The 19,500-nt window shown below is 32.5% G+C and overlaps 1 long non-coding RNA gene across 1 annotated transcript; it reads right to left on the reverse strand.

Moving 5' to 3' along the window:
* Nucleotides 1-11,301: 11,301 nt before the first annotated feature.
* Nucleotides 11,302-11,899, reverse strand: LOC129749941 (uncharacterized). The gene is made up of 3 exons (XR_008738224.1): nt 11,806-11,899; nt 11,541-11,748; nt 11,302-11,438 (listed from the first exon to the last, which is right to left on the reverse strand). It is a non-coding gene; the product is annotated as an uncharacterized LOC129749941 (long non-coding RNA).
* Nucleotides 11,900-19,500: the final 7,601 nt, after the last annotated feature.

Genomic DNA, 19,500 nt, shown 5'->3' on the forward strand with positions numbered 1-19,500 from the left:
AAGGTCATATTGCCCCGAACAACTTTTGAAGGTAACGACAAAGTCATAATAGAAAAGAAGATTCCTTAAATTTTATAATTTGGTGTACATCAATTGGATTGGATTTCTGGATGGAGATGCTGATTCCTTTTATTCAATTGAAAATTTATGATAAATGGGGTCTTTTTAACATTTATGTTGGGGAAATCAATTTACATTGAAAACTTATCATATTTTTCTAATCCAAGAAAAAAACCTCAACTTTATATTAATCAAAATAATCCTGAATGAATTAAAAATTAATCTGTAAGTAATTTAAAATTCTGTGTTCTGTGATAAAAATTTGCTCAAAATTCACTGAAATAATTAATTTTTCTGTGATTTTTTAACCTGGCTCCGAACAACTCATTCATAGAGGATGTGTTAAAAAATTATGGAAACGTTAAGTATTTGGCTCAATTGATAAAACTGTTATTTCTTAAACCCATTTCCATGAGTTCAAGCTCAAGTTTAGACATCAAACTCTAGGGAATCGGATACGTTTTCAATACCATGCCACCAACTGAATCGTTAAGTATTAAAAAATATCTAACCCGGTGTGATTTGCTACACTTTGTTGAACTGAAGAAATTTGTGTTAAAAATAATTTCAATTTTGGTTATTAGCATATCGTTACAATTGGGATTTCAAAATCAAGAACAATCTCTTTAAATGAAAGCTGCTTCTTAAAGTTCGATTAGTTATGACAATGAAGATTGATTCTATTCTGAAATAATCACTTTACTTTATTGTCTTCATTAGTTCCCGAATTATTCTAAAAAAATGTATGAAAGCCTTCCTCCTCCTTCCCGTCGTCCCTCTGAATGAAAGAATAAAAAATCATTTCTTGTTCTTTTTATGTGCCTGGTTTGGTACGCTGGGACACCAATTAAAGTAATTTCTTGGTTCTATTCGAACTTAATTTTACATTTTTTTCTGACCCTAAAGCAGATACAGACCCCGTTCGTTTTTGGCAACATTCGATTTTGGCAACATTCGATTTTGGCAACATCCGATTTTGACACCGCTTTTAGAAGCAACATTACCTTTAAGTTTTCTCTATAACTAGACCAATATAATTTAGACAAACGCCATAAATACGTTGTTTCGCTCTGAAATAGTGCTAAATTTGAATTTATAAAAAAAAACAAAAGATTTTTAGAAAAGTAATAAAATGCTCAAAAAAGACAAAATGTTGAAAAATCGAGAAAAATAAATACAAGCAAAAAACTTAAAATGACAAACAACAACTAAAAATTGATGAAGAATGACAAAAACAGCAAAAGCGACAGAAAAAAAACAAAGATTTTAAACAAAACAAGATAGTGCCAAATGCATCGAAAACATGAGGAAAAAAATAGCAAAAAATGACAAAAAATGGTTGGAGATAAACTTAAAATAACGTTAATGATAATAAAAGGTAATTGAAAGATCATATTTTGCTTTTAAAAACGACTAGATTGATTGATATTTTAATGGGAAACTTGCTACAAAACTTTGAGTTATGCATTTTTATGAGTTTTTTTACCATTCTATTCATTGAAAATCAGTTTATAACGGCCAAGGGTTAAATAAAATGACGTTCAAAGTCAGCAGAGATGGTGCAAATTGCTGCAGAAATGCGTAGGTTTTTGAAGCTTCCAAAAATTTTAATTGGTTTCATAAATTTAAGCATAAATTTCAAAACTTGCCTGAAAAGATGTTGAAAAAGTGTTTTTTAACATTTCGATAGGATTCATAAATAATCATTGACTAGGTCTTAGGAAAAGAAAATGGTCCGACTCAAGATCATTTACCTATTTATTTATTTTATTTAATAGTTCATTGATGTGGACAACACAATTTTTAAAATTGCATGAGCCTAAAATAATTTTTGTTGTTTATCCGGTATTATAAATAAAACATTGATTTTCAAACTACGTCAAGAAAAATGTCAAGAATAAAAACTCTTCACTTGAGACAGAAATATGAATAATAAATTTTTATCAAAACCTTATAAAACTCAATTTGTAAATGTATGTTCTTTAGAAAGATGTTTTGAAATGGTAAAACTGACATTTAACAATTGAAAGGTATAAACAGGCAATGTTACAAATAGTTGTGGTAAGTTCAGCTTCTTCTGAACTGGAACACTTGTTTTAGTTCTAACTTTTATTTTTCAAGAGATTACGCAAATATCATATTTTTTTATTCTTCGATGCCTTCGATCTGGCATCTCTGCTCTCGCAAAAGTAGTTTTTCTGCTTGTGATGTTCTGGATGAGAAAACGTCAACATTCAAGGCAGTGATTACTTGGGGCAGGGGTGCCCATCCTAAATTTTCAAAAACGCTAAAATTTTTCTGATTTAAAAAAAAACGGCCCTTAAAATGTCCTGATTTGTCCTGATTTATGAAAAATATCTAAATAATAATCAAATTCATTGTTAAATAATAAGAACATTAAAAAAATCTTTAATAAAATAGATTAACCGGTTAAATCTTTGGCTCAAAAGATATTTAAATGGTGTTTTTCGATATTAACTTCAGGCAAGTCAAGGTTATTCTCGCTTTAGTTGCATAATTCGAGTCCCATAATTCGCATTTAGATATGCAATCTTAGAACAACTGCATGTTTTCCACCAATTCAGTGGTGTCCTGAAAAATCCCGATTTTTTACTTCGCGGTGTCTTGATTTTTGCCAAAACGACCTGGCAGTGCCTGGCACCTCTGCCTGGGGGAGGAAGACAGCATGCCTACAGTTACGGGTGGTTGCATATTGAGGAAAAGTAGGCAAGGGGTACCCAAAGTTTCCCATAGGTGGGGGTGGAGACGGATTACGATTGCCTGTCACAAGATGGACGATTCCGTGTATTGGTATAAGAACACACCCGAAGCTGTACACGTTCTGGAGGAAGACTGAATGAAAAAAGCAAAAAAAATCTTTCAAACCTCAAATTTCTCTCATCAATCTACCGACCAGTGTGAAGGTTCAAAATTTTACTTTCTTAATTACAGATTTTTAGTAAAACTCTTTCGATGCTGAAAAGCACTAGTTTGGCATTAAACATTTATTTAATTAAGTTTTGTATCACTCTGACAAATTCTTGCATGTTCAGACGTATTAAGTCGCTCAAATTTCGTTGAAGTTTTTAAGCTGATAATTAAAAATTGTTTGATCAATGGTTGTTCTTACAATGGCTTAAATGACAGATTTAGATTTTGGGTAGTTCCCATGGAACGAACAACATTTTTATACAGTTGAAAGTTCAAGAGCGATTTCTATGTTTGCTTTTGAATCTGCAGCAATTGACTCAGAAGCTTTAAATATAGCACCTAATCAACCGCGTTACACGACTCGCTACACAAAACTGATCATCTAAAATTAAAATTGGAACGATTACAAATCTTTTCAACAATTGCTGGTTTTTGCTGAACAGTAAAAACAAACTATACAGAAAACGATACAGCGAATTACAGTGTTCCTCCCCTAAGCGATTACTTGTAATGTTTACGATGAGATTTATTGACATCACAGTGTAATTCAAAGAGGGAAAGTGTCACTCATAAAAATCTCATTCTCATGAGATTTTGCAACCTTGCGAGAGGCGGAAAACCATGTAATAAAATAAAATTCACGAGCCACCTTGAGTATGAGAGTAAATCTGATGAAAAAATCACTTATTATTTACTCGACTTCATTGATACTTAATGCGTTGAACGAAATTTTCATGAAGGAACTTTCATTTAAACGTCATTAGTTAACATTTCGCCATCGCTTCATTCGATCATCTTCAGCTAGCCCTTGAAATTTCCAGAAAGAAAAAGTTACAACTCTAGCTGGAAATCAGCGGAGCGTGTAACTGAAAATAATAATTATCACTAATTTATCCTTGTCAACACATCTCGCCTGGAGAGCTTCAAAACAGCGAGATTGTCTTCGCTCTCTGGTTCGTTTGGTTGTTTTTCGAGCAGCTAGCTCAGCTGGAGGCTGATTTGAGGGATTTGTAGCAAGGGAAAAGTTTTTTTGTTCCTGCTACTTCGAGTTAGGTTCATCCCAGCAAGGTGATTGCAGCGTATAGTATACCGAGTAAATGGAGCAGAATGATGAAAATAATAACATAGGAAAAAGCTTAGAAATGTCCTAGTCCTGCGACTCGAAGGTGCGATGGAAGGCAGACATCGGACGACGTCGGACAATTTTCCATCTCGGCAGGATGTCCGTCTGGTGCCCTCTAGGATGTTTAAATGTGTATGTATTTACTTTTTCTACTTGTTTTGTTGTTGTTATCAATATTCCCTTCCATAGACTTCTATCCCATCCATTTTTGTTGTCGTCCTGCTAAAGCTTGTCATGTCGTGTTGCCCTGTCGAGAACATTTGTCAGGTCGTATTTTTTCCCCACGATTGGGGCCGGTATTAGTCAAACATGGATGTTTGCAGAATGCAGCCCGGACGAATGTCTGAAGACGACAACGGAAACTAAAGGAAGGATGTAAAATTAATGTCACCATGTGGACTGATCACCGGAAAGGACAATTTAGAACGATATTGGAAGCATTGAAAGATTCATTGATCGGTTTTCAAAATTCTGCAAAAAATTTCAAGGCAATTGATTTTACAAAAAGGGAAAGATTTCCGTCATTTGAAACATCCAACGACCATTTGATGCTCATAAACATGACGTAATAATTTGAATTATCCCCGATTCGAAATCCGACATGGTTGTCGATTCAAATCACAAGGTCAATGGAATGACTATGCTTATCATTTGTCAAAATCACATTCCGAGCGTTCTATCACTGTTGAGTGATTTATGAAGCAGTTAATTATCGACTTAAATCAAAGCGTTCAGCATTCTTCCACTGCGGATTCAGATTATGTTTTAGCGAACAAATTGGAAAATGTTCAAAGGACGGATTCCCCGCGTTCCCCGTTTAGACATCTGAGATTTCAGCCAGGATTTTGACTAATCGGCAGAATTCCGGACAGTCAAATGATTGATGCGACCCTTTAACCAGCTACTCATTTGTCACTCTCCCGGCAGGTTGTCTTCCTGAAGCATTCGAGTGGGTTTAGTGTGGATGGCTCGCGGAAACAGACCATTGTGATGATGATGATGAAAAACAACACCGAATTCAGGGAAACGGTATTTTGACAATTCCCGGAAGCCCAACTCGAAAAAAGGAGGACACTACAGAAGAAGTGGTCCTCTCTAATCATGTCGTAATCAGCGGGAGCTTATTTCCAAAATTAAGCCATTATCACCGTCCAAACAGAGAGAGCTTTCAAGGCACTAAAAGGCTTACGGGCTACACGATCCCTAGAGGATTTCGACAAAAAAAATAATAACAAAATTTTCACGGGGTGTGAAAATTTCGTCCTATAATGACGGCAGCTATAATTTGCTGTTAATTTCATTTTCCAAAGCCCTAGTGACTGTTGTCGGTTGATGAATTTGATAAACGATGATAAGCAATATAATTTTTGTGAGTGGAATTTTAGCTGTCTTAAGCGTTGTCGTCGATGGATTGCAAGTTTTCTCCAAAAAATCCTGCATCGTCTTGAATAATTTTTTTTGGCGTGGTTTCGAAATTTAAATTCAGCTAGAAATAAATACCTACAATATCAAAAATGCACAATGAATAACAAAAATTATTTTTTAAACCATTTTCCTTCTGATGAGCATCACAAAAACTTGAAAAAATAATAAATTTAATTGATACAATTTTAAATTATTCAGAATAAATGTTTCAAATCAAAGTTTTTTTTCCTGTAGAGGAATGTTGGGTAAGACAGATACCCTAAGGTAGAATCGCAATAGAAAATCAAATATTAATTTTTTGTCGCAGTCTTCGTGTTTTTTTTAAACGAACACAAACACCTACAGGATCTCAATGAAACTTGATGTTTCTTCGAAGAGATTCCTTTTCTCTTAACTCTTAGCGTACATCTTTCGAGGATATGATGGCTAGCATCTTACAAATGCCAAAACCACCAACCCACAGAAAGTGTACTATGTATGCCGTGACCGGGATTGGATCTCATGTTGATGGGCAGTTTAGGATGTTTGCTACCGTATTAATTATTGACAGGAGTAAATTTAACACCGCAAAAATGTTTAATAGTCTAGTTTTCTTCAAGGTTGTAAATGAAAAGCCAAATCAATATTCCACCGATAAAAACGGTTGAAATATCGAAAAATGGTGTGAGTCATGGACTACTTTCTGAGCAGATAAAAGTACATAAAATTGTTTATCCTGAAAGTTTTTGTTTATTTTGCTAACAATTTAAAACCTTGCCTGCCGCATATGAAAAAAGAATCTTGAAAGTGTTGATACGCATAGGCAAACATGTTCCTGAAATCAGATTTGTTCCAAACATTGTCTTTTACAAAATATTGAAAGCGTCCGTTTCACCTAACTTTCCCTTAAGTCATGAATAAATGATTGAAAATAATGTTCCTTTTTTGGAACTAGAAATAAATAGAAAAATAAATTTCAAGCAGTCTTGTTTACAAATTTGAAATCAATATTTCCAAAACACCTGATAACGAATTGAAGTTGAATTATGAAATAAAAAAGAATATAGAGCATCGGAATGTCAAATCTTGATTGAGTGAGAGAACTTATTCGAAACACAAATTATAAAATTGAATTTTGTTTGATAAAAGAAGAAAATGTTTAATTTTATATAAAGAGTCAAGTCAAGTCAAGTTAGATATAAAATAATTTTTATATTCAAATTCTTCCAGTTATCCAGTTATTATACCAAAGGCCACCAAAGTTGGCCTTTAAACGCCTATACCGACTAAGTACAGGTTGAGGATGATTTCAATATTAACGACCAAAAATTCGGGCATATTATGGAAAAACCCTAAGGTTTCTCAAAAAAAAAATCAAAGAAAAAAATTTAATGAAGTCCGGATAACCGGACCGGGCTGGACTGTGCCTTAACTTTGAAGTAAATATCCGGGTAAACCCGGATAAAACAAGGCAACCTTTATCTATAGAAACTGAAAAAAACACGAATTCAAAGTTTGTTCCAAATATTGAAAGCACAAAGTATTTACTTATGCAGTTCACATTTTTCATTGAAATTGTGCTTTAAAGTTACTGCGTTGAATTATTTTCGATTTTTTCATAAAATCGTGATGATGAAATCTTGAAAGATTGAAAAAGAATATTTTAAATTACAAAATAAATAAATAAATTTTTATTTTACATTACAAAATAAGATAAACCAGTACAAAAGATACAAAACTACATTTTTTTTAATAAAAAAAAAACATACCTTACACCCAAAAATTCAGAATTATAAAATAAAACTTTGGAAAAAATTCAAAAAACCTCATTAGTATGACTATAGAATTCGGTGAATTTATTTTAAATTGCAAAAATAATACTATAAAATTAAATTATTTAATATAAAATGAAAACAAAATATATGTCTGAAAAAGATCAGATTTTTTTACATGAGATCGAAATAATTTCAGTGAAAACATCTCACCATTTTTGAAATTTATTAATAAAATTTGATGGATAACTCAAGGAAACAGTACATTCACTATCCAGTGCTCAAATCTTTTATCAGGTATGGTCTATTGTAAGGTTGCCAGATTATCGGTTTTATCCGAGTTTGCCGAGATATTCAATACAAAATTTGGGAACAATCTGGCCCGGTCCGGTTGCCCGGATTCCATTTAAAAATGCCCGGATTTTGCCTGCTCTATTTGGCAAATCATACAGAAAAAGAAACAACGAACGCCTCCAAAACAAAATTTCGTGAGCAGGATTTAGAAAAATAATCATGAATGGTTTTTTGAAGCCTGCGAATGCGATTCATACCCGTCGACAAGTTTTGATGAAAAAAAATGAGTAATATATGGGTTTTGAAAAATTTGCCCGGATATTGCCCGGATCTATGGTCGTCCCTTATGAAATCAAATGCCTGAATTTTTCCAAGTTTTTATTTTAAAAAAAATGCCCAGTTTATTCGGCACGGATACGTGCTAAAAAAAATTATGGCAACTTTAGTCTATCACTTCTTGTTTTGGTGATGTAAAGTTTAAAAGGTTAAAAGTGCATCATATTTGAGTCAAAAATCAATCTTTAAAAACTGATGGAATATCAAAATCACATGAAATAAAGTATAACTGATTCTGAATTTGTTTATTATGCTTTATTCACTAAAGGTATAATAATTTGGCAAGAAATATTCTAATTTCAGAGATACAATGACTTAAAAAATGAAATTCTACAGTATTCAAAAGTTTTGAGATATTTCTTCACAAAAAGGTTCTTCTAATATAAATCAAGGAAGCAAAAAAAAAGGTTTAATTTCATATAACAAATTTGTAGAAGCCATCAAAACGGTTTAATTTTTGCTCTTCAGATAATCTAAAAGTCAAAAAGTTTGATTTTTTTTTTCATTCGTTCGAACTCCCGTATTCAAGAGAATGGAGAAAAGTGAACAAAAAAGCAAACTTCTTTAACATTTTTGCTTAAGTCAAAATAATTGGCTGTCTTTGGGAAAGTTGAAAATCGTACATCTCGGTGGTCGAGTGGCAAGCGTGGTAAGACGGTAATCGCTGGTCCTCTGATTTCATGGGTTCGATTCCCATCACTGGGTATTAAATGTTAGGGGGGAGTAGGGTCTAACACTTTCAAAAAATCGATTTTTTTTTATTTTTTATTTTCTTATTGTAAAACATTTCAAGAATGTTGTGTCAAATTTTCAAGTCAATCGAAGCACAGATAACAGATAGCGAGCCCCGAACAAAAATTTGTTGAAAACGTGTGTGAGAATACCAACCTAAGTTTCAAACCAATTCGTAAGTGGACTAACATCCATAAGATGTCGCTACCAGTACAACAATTTTTTTTTTCATTTTTTCGACACGCTTAGAAATGACTACTCATCGCTTATCTTAAAGGGGGCCAGTGCAATATATGACAGTAAAACTTTTTTTGTGTAATAAATTTAAAAACATCATGATTTGAAAAAATTCAAATCATATTCCAATCACACTCCAATCACTGTCATATGCCTTGTTGTATCAATATTGGCGCTGAATTGAAAGTTGAATTCCAGGTTTTGGAGTATGGGCTGGGATTTTACTATCGGTAAATAGTTTTCTAGAACAGAAAATGTGAACATATATGTTCACGCAGAAAAATATTTTGTAAGTACAACAAAATTTGGGCCAAAAATAATAAAAATTTTGGTTGGGAAAAAGCACAAATATATTTTAGTCCATTTTGATAAAAATTTCCACATAGGATTAATATTTTCGTTTTTGTTTAAACAATATCAGCCCTTTTTGAAAATAAACCCAAATTTTGACCAAAATGATAAAATTTTTGGGTAAAACTAACAGCATTGTTTTTAGGGCTGTCCCAACGGTAGATGCAAAACACGGTTTTCGACCACGCTAAATCATTTCGACTGGCACCGGTGGCGTAAATTGCTGTTTTAGCACAGTTATCGATTTCAAAATTCCCAACAGTTATACGCCTTTGTTCCAAATTCATGCAAATTTGGAACAGGATTTCAAAATATACGACCAGGGTGGGTCAGTAGGGTGGGTGCATATTGAGGAAAAGTAGGCAAGGGGTACCAAAAGTTTCTCATTGGTGGGGGGTGGAGACGGAGCGTTTTTTGACAGCGAATTGTTCGTCTACCATGCCTACGATTACGATTGCCTGTCACAAGATGGACGATTCCGTGCATTGGTATAAGAACACACCTGAAGCTTTACCCGCCTTGTATACGACAGACCGATTTAGTTCACGGTGAGAAAATTTTAGCCAACAATGATTTCTTTCACACATGGTTGGGTAACATTGGGTGTGATAATAGCACTGACCACACTGACTTGACTCTTAGAACAAAAATTCAACCATTTTCTGTCTAATTTTTTGTTGTCAGCTTTTGCAGGTTCGCAATACCGACGGCAGGTGGCGAACCTGAAAAATTTGACAAAAAATGCCCTGTAGGAAAAATGGTCCTGTTTAGCCCGATTTTATCGTTGAAATTCCCTTTTTTATTTTTAAAGTTGGGTGGCATTTCCTAACTGGGATAGCATTTCTTCAAATCGATCGATGCGCACTCTGGAATCGACATTGCGTACTGTTGAAAAAATGATTTTTTTTGTTTTTTTTCTGGAAAAATTATCCAGAAAACGAAATCGAGTGTCCAGTCAGTATGGTCAGTGATAATAGTTTCTTTTTGAGATATTATTTGAATGTTTTTTTTTCGCTTCAACCACCCTATACGTAACATAAATTGAGGAAAGATGTTAATCAAAACCATATCAAGTATAAATAATAGATGTCACATTATTCTCGATTTAATATAATTAAATAAAAAGCTTTTCATTTGGGCTCGACGAATTTGTGAATCCAGTCAGCGTTCTAAAATTCGAAAAAAAAAATAAACGAAAAGAAAATTTTAATACTTTTTCGATGAGGCAAAATAAATGGTAAAACAAAGGTAAAAATAAAATGTTTGTTCTATAATTTTTGTTTTATTTGAGATATTGAGAGATTTTTAGTTTCGTATGGATTGCTCGGAGTTTTTCTCAATATCAGCATATTTTTCTGTATCCATACATAAATTTACAAATAGTGAAACAAGTTTTTGTCGACAAAAATGTCGACAAATCAAAGGAAAATTTCCTTTGACTTTGGGATAAACATTTCTCGTTTTCTTTATCAATGTAAGCAAAAACTTGAAAAAAAGATTGCTTTTTCGTTTCATTTATCAAAGCCTTATTCCATTGAATTAAAGCAATTTGATTGAATTAATTGAAGAATTGTTTCAATTGACCTTTTTTACTCGTTGTGTAGTCATTTTTGCTTTTAAATTAATGAAATCCTGGTAGAATAGTTGAAATCATTGTTCTGTCAAAAAGAATATTCGCAGAATTAATTTTAAGACAATCAACCGTGAAACTCAAAACTTATGCAATTTTTCCAATAAAATGGGTTTTTTCGTCGCAATTATTGAGTGTCTGCAATGAAAGTGTTTCCGGTGGGGAGTGGGTGTTCTAGCCGATTCTAAAATTTCAAATTGTGCTAAAACTGGTATACTTAAAACCAATATTTACGCCTGAACCGTTGCAGGTGCTCTTATGGTTCGAAATAAAATTTTGACGATTCAAAATACCAAAAACAATGTGGTTTAAAATAGATCAGTTGATTAAGTTCAAATCAAAGCCAACATTATTGAATAAAGCAGTATTTTCATACTTGTTTTGGAATTATTGAATTTTATTATAAATAAAAATCGATTTTTGTTTCATTTTTTTTTTTTCAATTATAGCTACAGTTATCTGGAACAACAGCATTAGTAGAGGCAACGAAGACATCCGGCCCCTGCGGTTGGTGTTTCTTCCCTAGATGAGCGGGTACCGAAACGCGAATTTTGCCGCTCCGTAACATCTGAAATGGAAAGAGAAAGAAAAAAAAAAAATTAAAATACAGAATGTTGAACTCCGGCCAGTTTTCTTCAGTTTTCCGGTCGGTTAACGCTTAAAAACTTACCTTCAACCAGCCGAAGTTAAGTCGACTTAACCGGCAGATTTAATTTTACCAGCCGCCCATGTATTTCTCCCTTGTTCCGTGGCTGGTTCTCCCGATATCGTTCGAAGATTAGTACATGGTATTTTTGGATTTTCCCTTTGAAATCCGTCAGAGTCCGCCCATCCTTTTGCCAAAGGTCCACATATCGGCGATGGGCAATATTGGCCCTCTGCAAAAAAGAAATTTTTATTGTTTTGTTCTATCACGAATCGAAATTAAAACTTACCTCATCCGACGCGAACCAATAGATGCCGACCAGCAGCAACTGCTGGTCATCATTTTTCGGGGGACGAAAATAAAAACTTTCTTCTTCTTCTCTTGTTTACGTCAAACTCCGTCAAACGACAAACACGCTTATTATTACAAACTATTTTTAGGTTTTAAACCATCCACATTTGAAATGAAAACTATAAAAATATTTTTGTTAGAATAATTCAGTGGAAACTCCCTGCAATACAGGTGGTGCAATTAATTTTGTAATCATAACAAAACTCCTAGATTTGTTTTAATTTAAGTTTTGCATCAAAACTAACCTTATTATCTGCATTGATACTACAAAATAAATTAACAAAACGTTTTGTAGAATCGACTCCCCTTTCTTTTTCTGCGTGTTATAATTGTAAATTATGGGCCGATATCCCGGTTGGTGTTACCTGAGGTCGATAGAAGAGGACTTGTAAATCATGATTAATTTTTTTTCCTCTAATTATAGACACTTTAACACGTTAGTGGCCTTCGTGTCTTCATGTGTCATCGTGTTCGAGTCTTCGTGTCAATCATGATTAATAATAACTTTATTCCTTTCTACTGATTACTTATCCTGAGTTACAAGTCCTCATGTATCAATCTCAGGTAACATCAACCGGAATATCGACCCATAATTTACAATTATAACATTAATGTTCACAATTTCTGTTTAAGGAAATTGTTTACTGATAGTAAAATCCCAGCCCAAACTCCAAAACTTGGAATTCAACTTTCAATTCAGCGCCAATATTGATAGAACAATATGGGGCATATGCTGAGACATATTACAGCGATTAAAGTGTGATTGAAATATGATTTGCATTTTTTTTTAAACCAAGATGTTTTTAAATTTTTTTACATAAAAACATGTGTTACTGTAAAATATTGCACTGGCTTCCTTTAAGATAAGCTATGAGTATTAATTTATAAGCGTGTCGAAAAAAGGAAAAAAATAAGTGTACTGGTAGCGACATCTTATGGATGTTAGTCAACTTACGAATTGGTTTGAATCTTAGGTTGGTAATCTCACACACGTCTTGAGCTCCAGCCCGAACTCTGTTCTCTGTGATCGAAGCAAAACTGTAGAAATTATAGGCCTTTATCTCCTCTTATCTAATACTGCAAGAATTCTAGAGCAGAAACTTCAAACGCGTTTTTCTCGAAAGCACATTTTTAAAGTCAGTGGACATCGTCATTTAAAAACTACTTCACCGATTCTTTTCAAATTGGGAACATATTTTCTTCATATAAAATACCAAACCCCAACGATTTTCTTTTTTTTTACTTTGGGCAGATTTTACAGATACAAAATTGCTGGTTTTTTCGTGAAAAATCGTAGTTTTTACTTAAAACAGCCACAAAAATTTCATAAATTTTTTTAAGTTAAATAAAATCGTTGGGGTCGAGAAAAACATCTATTTAAAATATTTTGCTCTGATTTTTTGACTTCAGATGATTCTGTGCTGAGATACAGTGTCCACCGCAAATCCTGTTTTCATCCTCGAAAGTGCTCCGTCCCCGGCAGAATTTTCAATATTTTTCTACGAAAAAATAACTAAATGTTCTTTTAACAATGCTTTGTATAATGCAAAAAATTTGAAAACATTTGTTTGAACGATAGCTCTAAAAACATTCGTGAAAATGGTGTTTTTTTACCCGTTAGACCCTAATCCCCCCTTAATATTAAGTTGTCTACGGCAATTATTCAGTCTGTAAAACCTAAATCGGTTTAGACGGTTTATGTATTTTTTTTAAATCAATTTAAAACTTTTATTCTTAATTTATTTGTAACATTTTACAGTTTTGTTAAAAAAGTGCATAAAATTTGCGGTAATAAATTTTATCATAAATATCTGATACACAAAAATGCTAAGTTTCAAGGCACCCAAACTAATCGAAACTAGCTCTTTAATTGTCTAAACCTTGGAAAATGTAAATTTGGTGTCCATTGTTATAAATAAAATCCCTTTAAAATATGGAATTGGGCATTTAGAAGATCTTGAAACACAAAACTTTATTGAGAATATTTTTGGTTTCTTGATTTATATTTTAAATCATCAAAAAATTTCTTTTGCTAAAAACTTTTTTATATTCAAAGTGCTTAGTTACAAAGTAATGCATTCTAGGTTATAGGTTTTTATTTTGCTGATTCTGTTGTCCTCACTAGAAAAAGCATATATGAAGCTTGCAGAATTGAATAAAAAAGTATCCAGAAATTATATTGTGTAAGCTATTTCAGAACTAAACTTTTCTGGGGGAAATAGTTTTACTTACTGTATGTTTTTTGGACACCAATTACAAACCTGGAAAAAATAATTGAAAAGTTAAAATTAATTTAGTTTCGGATTTGGATGGACGTACTTTGAATATTTATTTGAACTACTAGTTACAATTTAGGAAATCTTGATCGTTTTGATTAATAACTACCACTTTCAAAATAAATACTACAGCCAACGAAATTAAATAACATGTTGTGCGAAAATGTTGTTTACACCGCATTTTCAATCTGATGTCAATCTGTGACATTTAGACTTTTTTTCTTACACTTGTTTGACAGAACAAATATCAAAAATTTCACAGCAGTGTAGATGGACAGATAACAATACTACAGCTTCCAATGGCATTTCGTAATTTTTGAAAAATTCTAATTTTTATACTTATCATAACTGTTGAAATCATCACATTCTATTTGATGACGAAGAATAATAGAAATATCTTAGACAATAAAACACTGTTGAAATTTAATCACTATTTGATCAGATACAAAATGTGATATCTATCTATTTCATATATTATAAAGACATGACAAGCTTTGTTGTCAAAATCAAATAATTTATATTATTTTATTTTTTAAAACAATGAACTGGTAGCTCTGAATTTTTCAACATCAAGAGGGGTTCATTTTTTTAACTCAGATTTTATTTGAATTGATAAGATAACATTAAGGGGGGGGGGGGGGTAGGGTCTAACGGGTATAAAAAAAACACCATTTTCACGATTTTTTCTAGAGCTATCGTTCAAACAAATGTATTCAAATTTTTTGCATTGTACAAAGCATTGTTTAAAGAACATTTAGTAATTTTTTCGTAGAAAAATATTGAAAAATCTGCCGGGGACGGAGCACTTTCGAGGATGCCTTTTAGAAAACAGGATTTGCGGTGGACACTGTATCTCAGCACAGAATCATCTGAAGTCAAAAAATCAGAGCAAAATATTTTTAATAGATGTTTTTCTGGACCCCAACGTTTTTATTTAACTTAAAAAAATTTATGAAATTTTTGTGGCTGTTTGAAGTAAAAACTACGATTTTTCACGAAAAAATCCGCCATTTTTTATCTGTAAAATCTGCCCAAAGTAAAAAAAAAGAAAAAAAGAAAAACGTTGGGGTCTGGTATTTTATATGTAGAAAATATGCTCCAAATTTGAAAAGAATCGGATAAGTAGTTTTCAAATGACGATGTCCACGGACTTTAAAAATGTGCTTTCGAGAAAAACGCGTTTGAAGTTTCTGCTCTTGCTTTCTTGCAGTATTAAATAGGAGGAGACAAAGGCCTATAATTTTTACAGTTTTGCTTCAATTGACTTGAAAATTTGACACAACATTCTTGAAATGTTTTACAATAAGAAAATGAAAAAATAAAAAAAAACGATTTTTTTAAAGTGTTAGACCCTACTCCCCCCCTTAAAACATTTTTGTAGGTAAGTCGTTTAAACGTTTATTGATATTTTAGGAAACTTGAACATATGGGGAAATGAGAATCGAGAAAATTTCAATCTTTTGAAGCTCTTATCATTTTATATTTCTTGGAAGGTGTAGAAGTTTAAATTTTGAAATTCAAACAATTATTTACAATATGTTATATTTAAAGCTTGAAAGTTTTAACTTTTTATGAACATTTTGAAGTTAAGGATTTTAGAAACAAGGTTTTTATGCAAAAAAGGGTTTTGAATTTAGTAGACGTTTTTGGAATGTTCTGGTTGAAATGACTTTGAGAGTTTGTGAACATGAAAGAAAATTTACAGTTACCGAATCATTTGTAAAGCTTTAGACAATAATTAAATAAAAAATAAAAATATATTATTTTCAACAGAACTGTGTTTTTTTAAGTTCTTCTGTGCGTGTTACTTAAGCTTATGTGTGCTTCCCATTTATCTGAAAATATTTACGTTTCAAGTGGTAATGGTCGAACTGATAGTAAAGTATAAGTTAAAATTCCATGGTTTGAAAAGTTAAGATTTAAATGCCATTAGGGTAAAATACCTAGATTTGACAGTTTTTGGTTGTTTTGTCAGAAAAACCATGCAAATAAATTAATTGACTAAAGTTTTCCATCAAAAATATGATTGGTTTATAAATCAGACTTTTTTTTCATACTCTATCTTTTTTTTTTATTGATCAAAAGTTTTAAAACAACGTTTTTATTATTCTTTTACTAAAATCTCTCGATGATCTAATTTTCGACATTAAATTTTAGTTTTCGACTTAACAAGTTTCAGTTTTCGATAAGCATATTTCTACCTCCTTTGTTAGTTCAGGAATTTGAATATTTGCATACTGGAATTGCTTATATACTTCACGGCGTTTTTACACCATGGAAACAGTTTAAACTTACCCAAAAAGATGGGTGTCAAAAAATAGATTATTTGGTGAAATTTCAGCGCTAGTTTTCGACTGCTCAAAAAGCATGTGGAAATTTCATTAAATATTAGCAAAAATATAAAATAAATTGCCGAAAAGATAGATTTCAGAACCTTTTCTATTCATTGATTCCTTTTCTGTTGCATTTAATCGAATTAAATGGGAGTTTTTTCGTGGTTCAAAATCATTCTTATTTGGTCGATGGCATTTAATTTCACAGGTAATTTGGAATGTTACTTTCAAATTGTTGATTCACTACTATTCAACAACTTATTTAGAAGAATTTTTATATTCATCATATACTAAAGTGGGAGAGCAAAAATTGAAAATATGAACAAAGATAGCTTGAGCCACTGAATAGAAAGATAAGCCGTTCATTAAAAATTTGTCGAAAACTAGCTCCTGTCGAAATCTAGAGTTTCTATCCTATATGATAATTTGATTTATTGTTAAATTTAAGAACGACCAATCATTTGCCAGCTGGACAGGTATATACACGTGTGCGGAATACCTATCGTAGATTCATAACACCGAAAAAGTTACAAATTTTATACGGTTGCGAAACTGATTGTCTCCTTTTTTTCTCAAATATCACAAAACACATATACGAAAAACATTCATTAACATAACAGTTCATACGAAGCCATGCAGTTGAGCATTGTAGATTGACAGAAAAAGTAATCTGAACAATGCAAGTGTGCGCTTAAGTTAACAAAACTGCGGTGAATCCGTGCACCCTTGGTGGATATTCTACATACATACATACATACATACATACATACGGAAATCAGTTGCTCACTCAACTCCAACAGGAGGTAGACTTTTATCAAACTGGCTTTCGTCTGCGAGCGAACAAACCATTCAAATTGAAAAATAACATCCCCGATAATATCGGCCTAAAATACCATCATCAAAATGAAAAATTATATTCATGATACCGATTCCGTTCGGTTTCTTCTTTTTGCCCCGAACAATGTCTCGCTCGACCATGCTTAACTTTCATTAGAAAGCACTTATCGCCTTGGAAGCAAAGCAAGACCGAAAAGAACCTCCTTGCAAATTGACCCATGGCATGCGAATCAAATGCCTCGTTCGTCTCCGAAAAAAAAGGTTAACGACTGGAAGAAAAATTAAGAAACATACCCTGGGAACACACATCAAAGCAACGAAACATCAAATTAAACCACTCCTAAGTGCTTCTTTTTTTTTGGTTTGGGTGGGTTTTCCAAGATATTCCCCTCAAATTGAGCGGAATCCAAAAGAAGGGGAAAAAAGTATTAGCAAAAAATGTAGGTCTTCAGAAGGAGTAAAAAATGAAATGCCAAACCTGTACAAGATGTTTATTCATTACATGTTCCGGAGGAATTTTCGGTCTATCAATTTAGGGTTTCTTTTTGTGGCTCCAGAGAGGGTTGGAGTATGTTTGCCATCCAAATTAGCTTTGAAGGATTTCAGGAATTTGTAGATGTTAAGAGCTCATTTTTTGAGTTGAAGTAGATTCCATTTTTCAAAGTTAGTATAACAGAAATTTTACCAATTTAAAATAAACTACAAAATCACCTTTCTAAGCTGTTGTTAGGAAATGTATTGGATAACAACGCCGTCTGACGCCGAAACGATAAGAGGTGGTCTAACCACATACATTTTCAATATGCTTGCATCAGCTTATGTGAGCTTCCGTGTAACGAATTCAGCAAACGTTACAGCTCTAAGCATCCTCACTCCCTCATCTGATCATCTCAACCCCTTCATATGTGGTTTACTTCCTTCCTTTTGGAAGCAGGCTGAAAAGCTCCGCCAATTCTATCTGCAGCATGTCGCCAAATGTCGTGTCGCTTCTTAAGGGATGTGATGCCTGACGTCGTCGCTGACAAGACACGTTATGAGTTTTCGGGTTCACTAAGCTTCTCAACATGAAGGAGATGATGCAAAATAACAAGGCGGGAAGACGAGAAAACGAGAGACGTCCACGTCGTCGTCGGTTTTTCTGGTGACATTTTGATAAACTTGAGTGCTTTTCACGTGTTTTCCGAAAGCATTTTATGCTTTGAAGAACTCATCACAAAGTCACCGGAAAGTGTTGCTGTCAATATTCGATGTCTTGTCTGACACTTTGTTTTAACTTTTAAGGATCAGCATCATGATGATAGTTGTCGTCGTTCAAAATATTTCAGGAAGATTTAGAATCATCCAATCATCCAATCCTTTCTTAGACGTTTAATTTAAAATATTTGACACGAAATAATCTGAAAATTTTGGGATTTCATAATTCCAATTCATGGAATAACGACCAAAGAATTTCAAATCCAGTAAATTTGGAAAAAAAATTCTAAAACTTTTTTAGGATAAAATCCTGGAATATCCTGTTCGATCCCGTTTCTATTAATTTACTCCAATACTCTTCTTGGAGTCTTGGCATTTGGTAATCTCAAAATTAACCAAATATTAAAAGAATACTTTTTAAAGGTAAAATATGCCTTGAGTTACCTCTGAAGTGCCGGAATCGAGGTTATGGAGAATATAATTGGGTAAAATAATGTTTGCATCTTACTTACTCTAATGCAAATCCAGCACCCAAAAGGTTTAGCGATTCCATTACCATTGAATTAAATTGATAAACTATGTTATCAATTATGTCAGTTTTGTCAATTTCGTCAATATGTTCATTTGTCCAATTTGTTTTTTTTTTTCATTTTGTTCAACTATTAAGATTTTTTCCAGTTTTCTCATTTTTGATAATTTTTTGTAATTTTTGTAATATTTTTTCAATTTTGTAAATTTTGTATGTTTTCTTTTCAATTTTGTTATTTTATTTTTATTTTAGTCTTTTTTGTCATTCCTGTATTATAATGACAAATTTTTCACTGACGGCAATTGTAGAAATTTTGTCTGTTTTGTCAATTCATTTTGTTCCACTTTTTTTAATTTTTCCAGTTTTCTTATTTTTGTTAATTTTTTGTAATTTTTTATATATTTTTTTCCAATTTTGTAAATTTTGTAAATATTTCTTTCTATTTTGTTTTATTATTTTTTTAG

Source organism: Uranotaenia lowii, chromosome 2 (genome assembly GCF_029784155.1).
Source record: "Uranotaenia lowii strain MFRU-FL chromosome 2, ASM2978415v1, whole genome shotgun sequence".
Lineage (NCBI taxonomy): Eukaryota > Metazoa > Arthropoda > Insecta > Diptera > Culicidae > Uranotaenia > Uranotaenia lowii.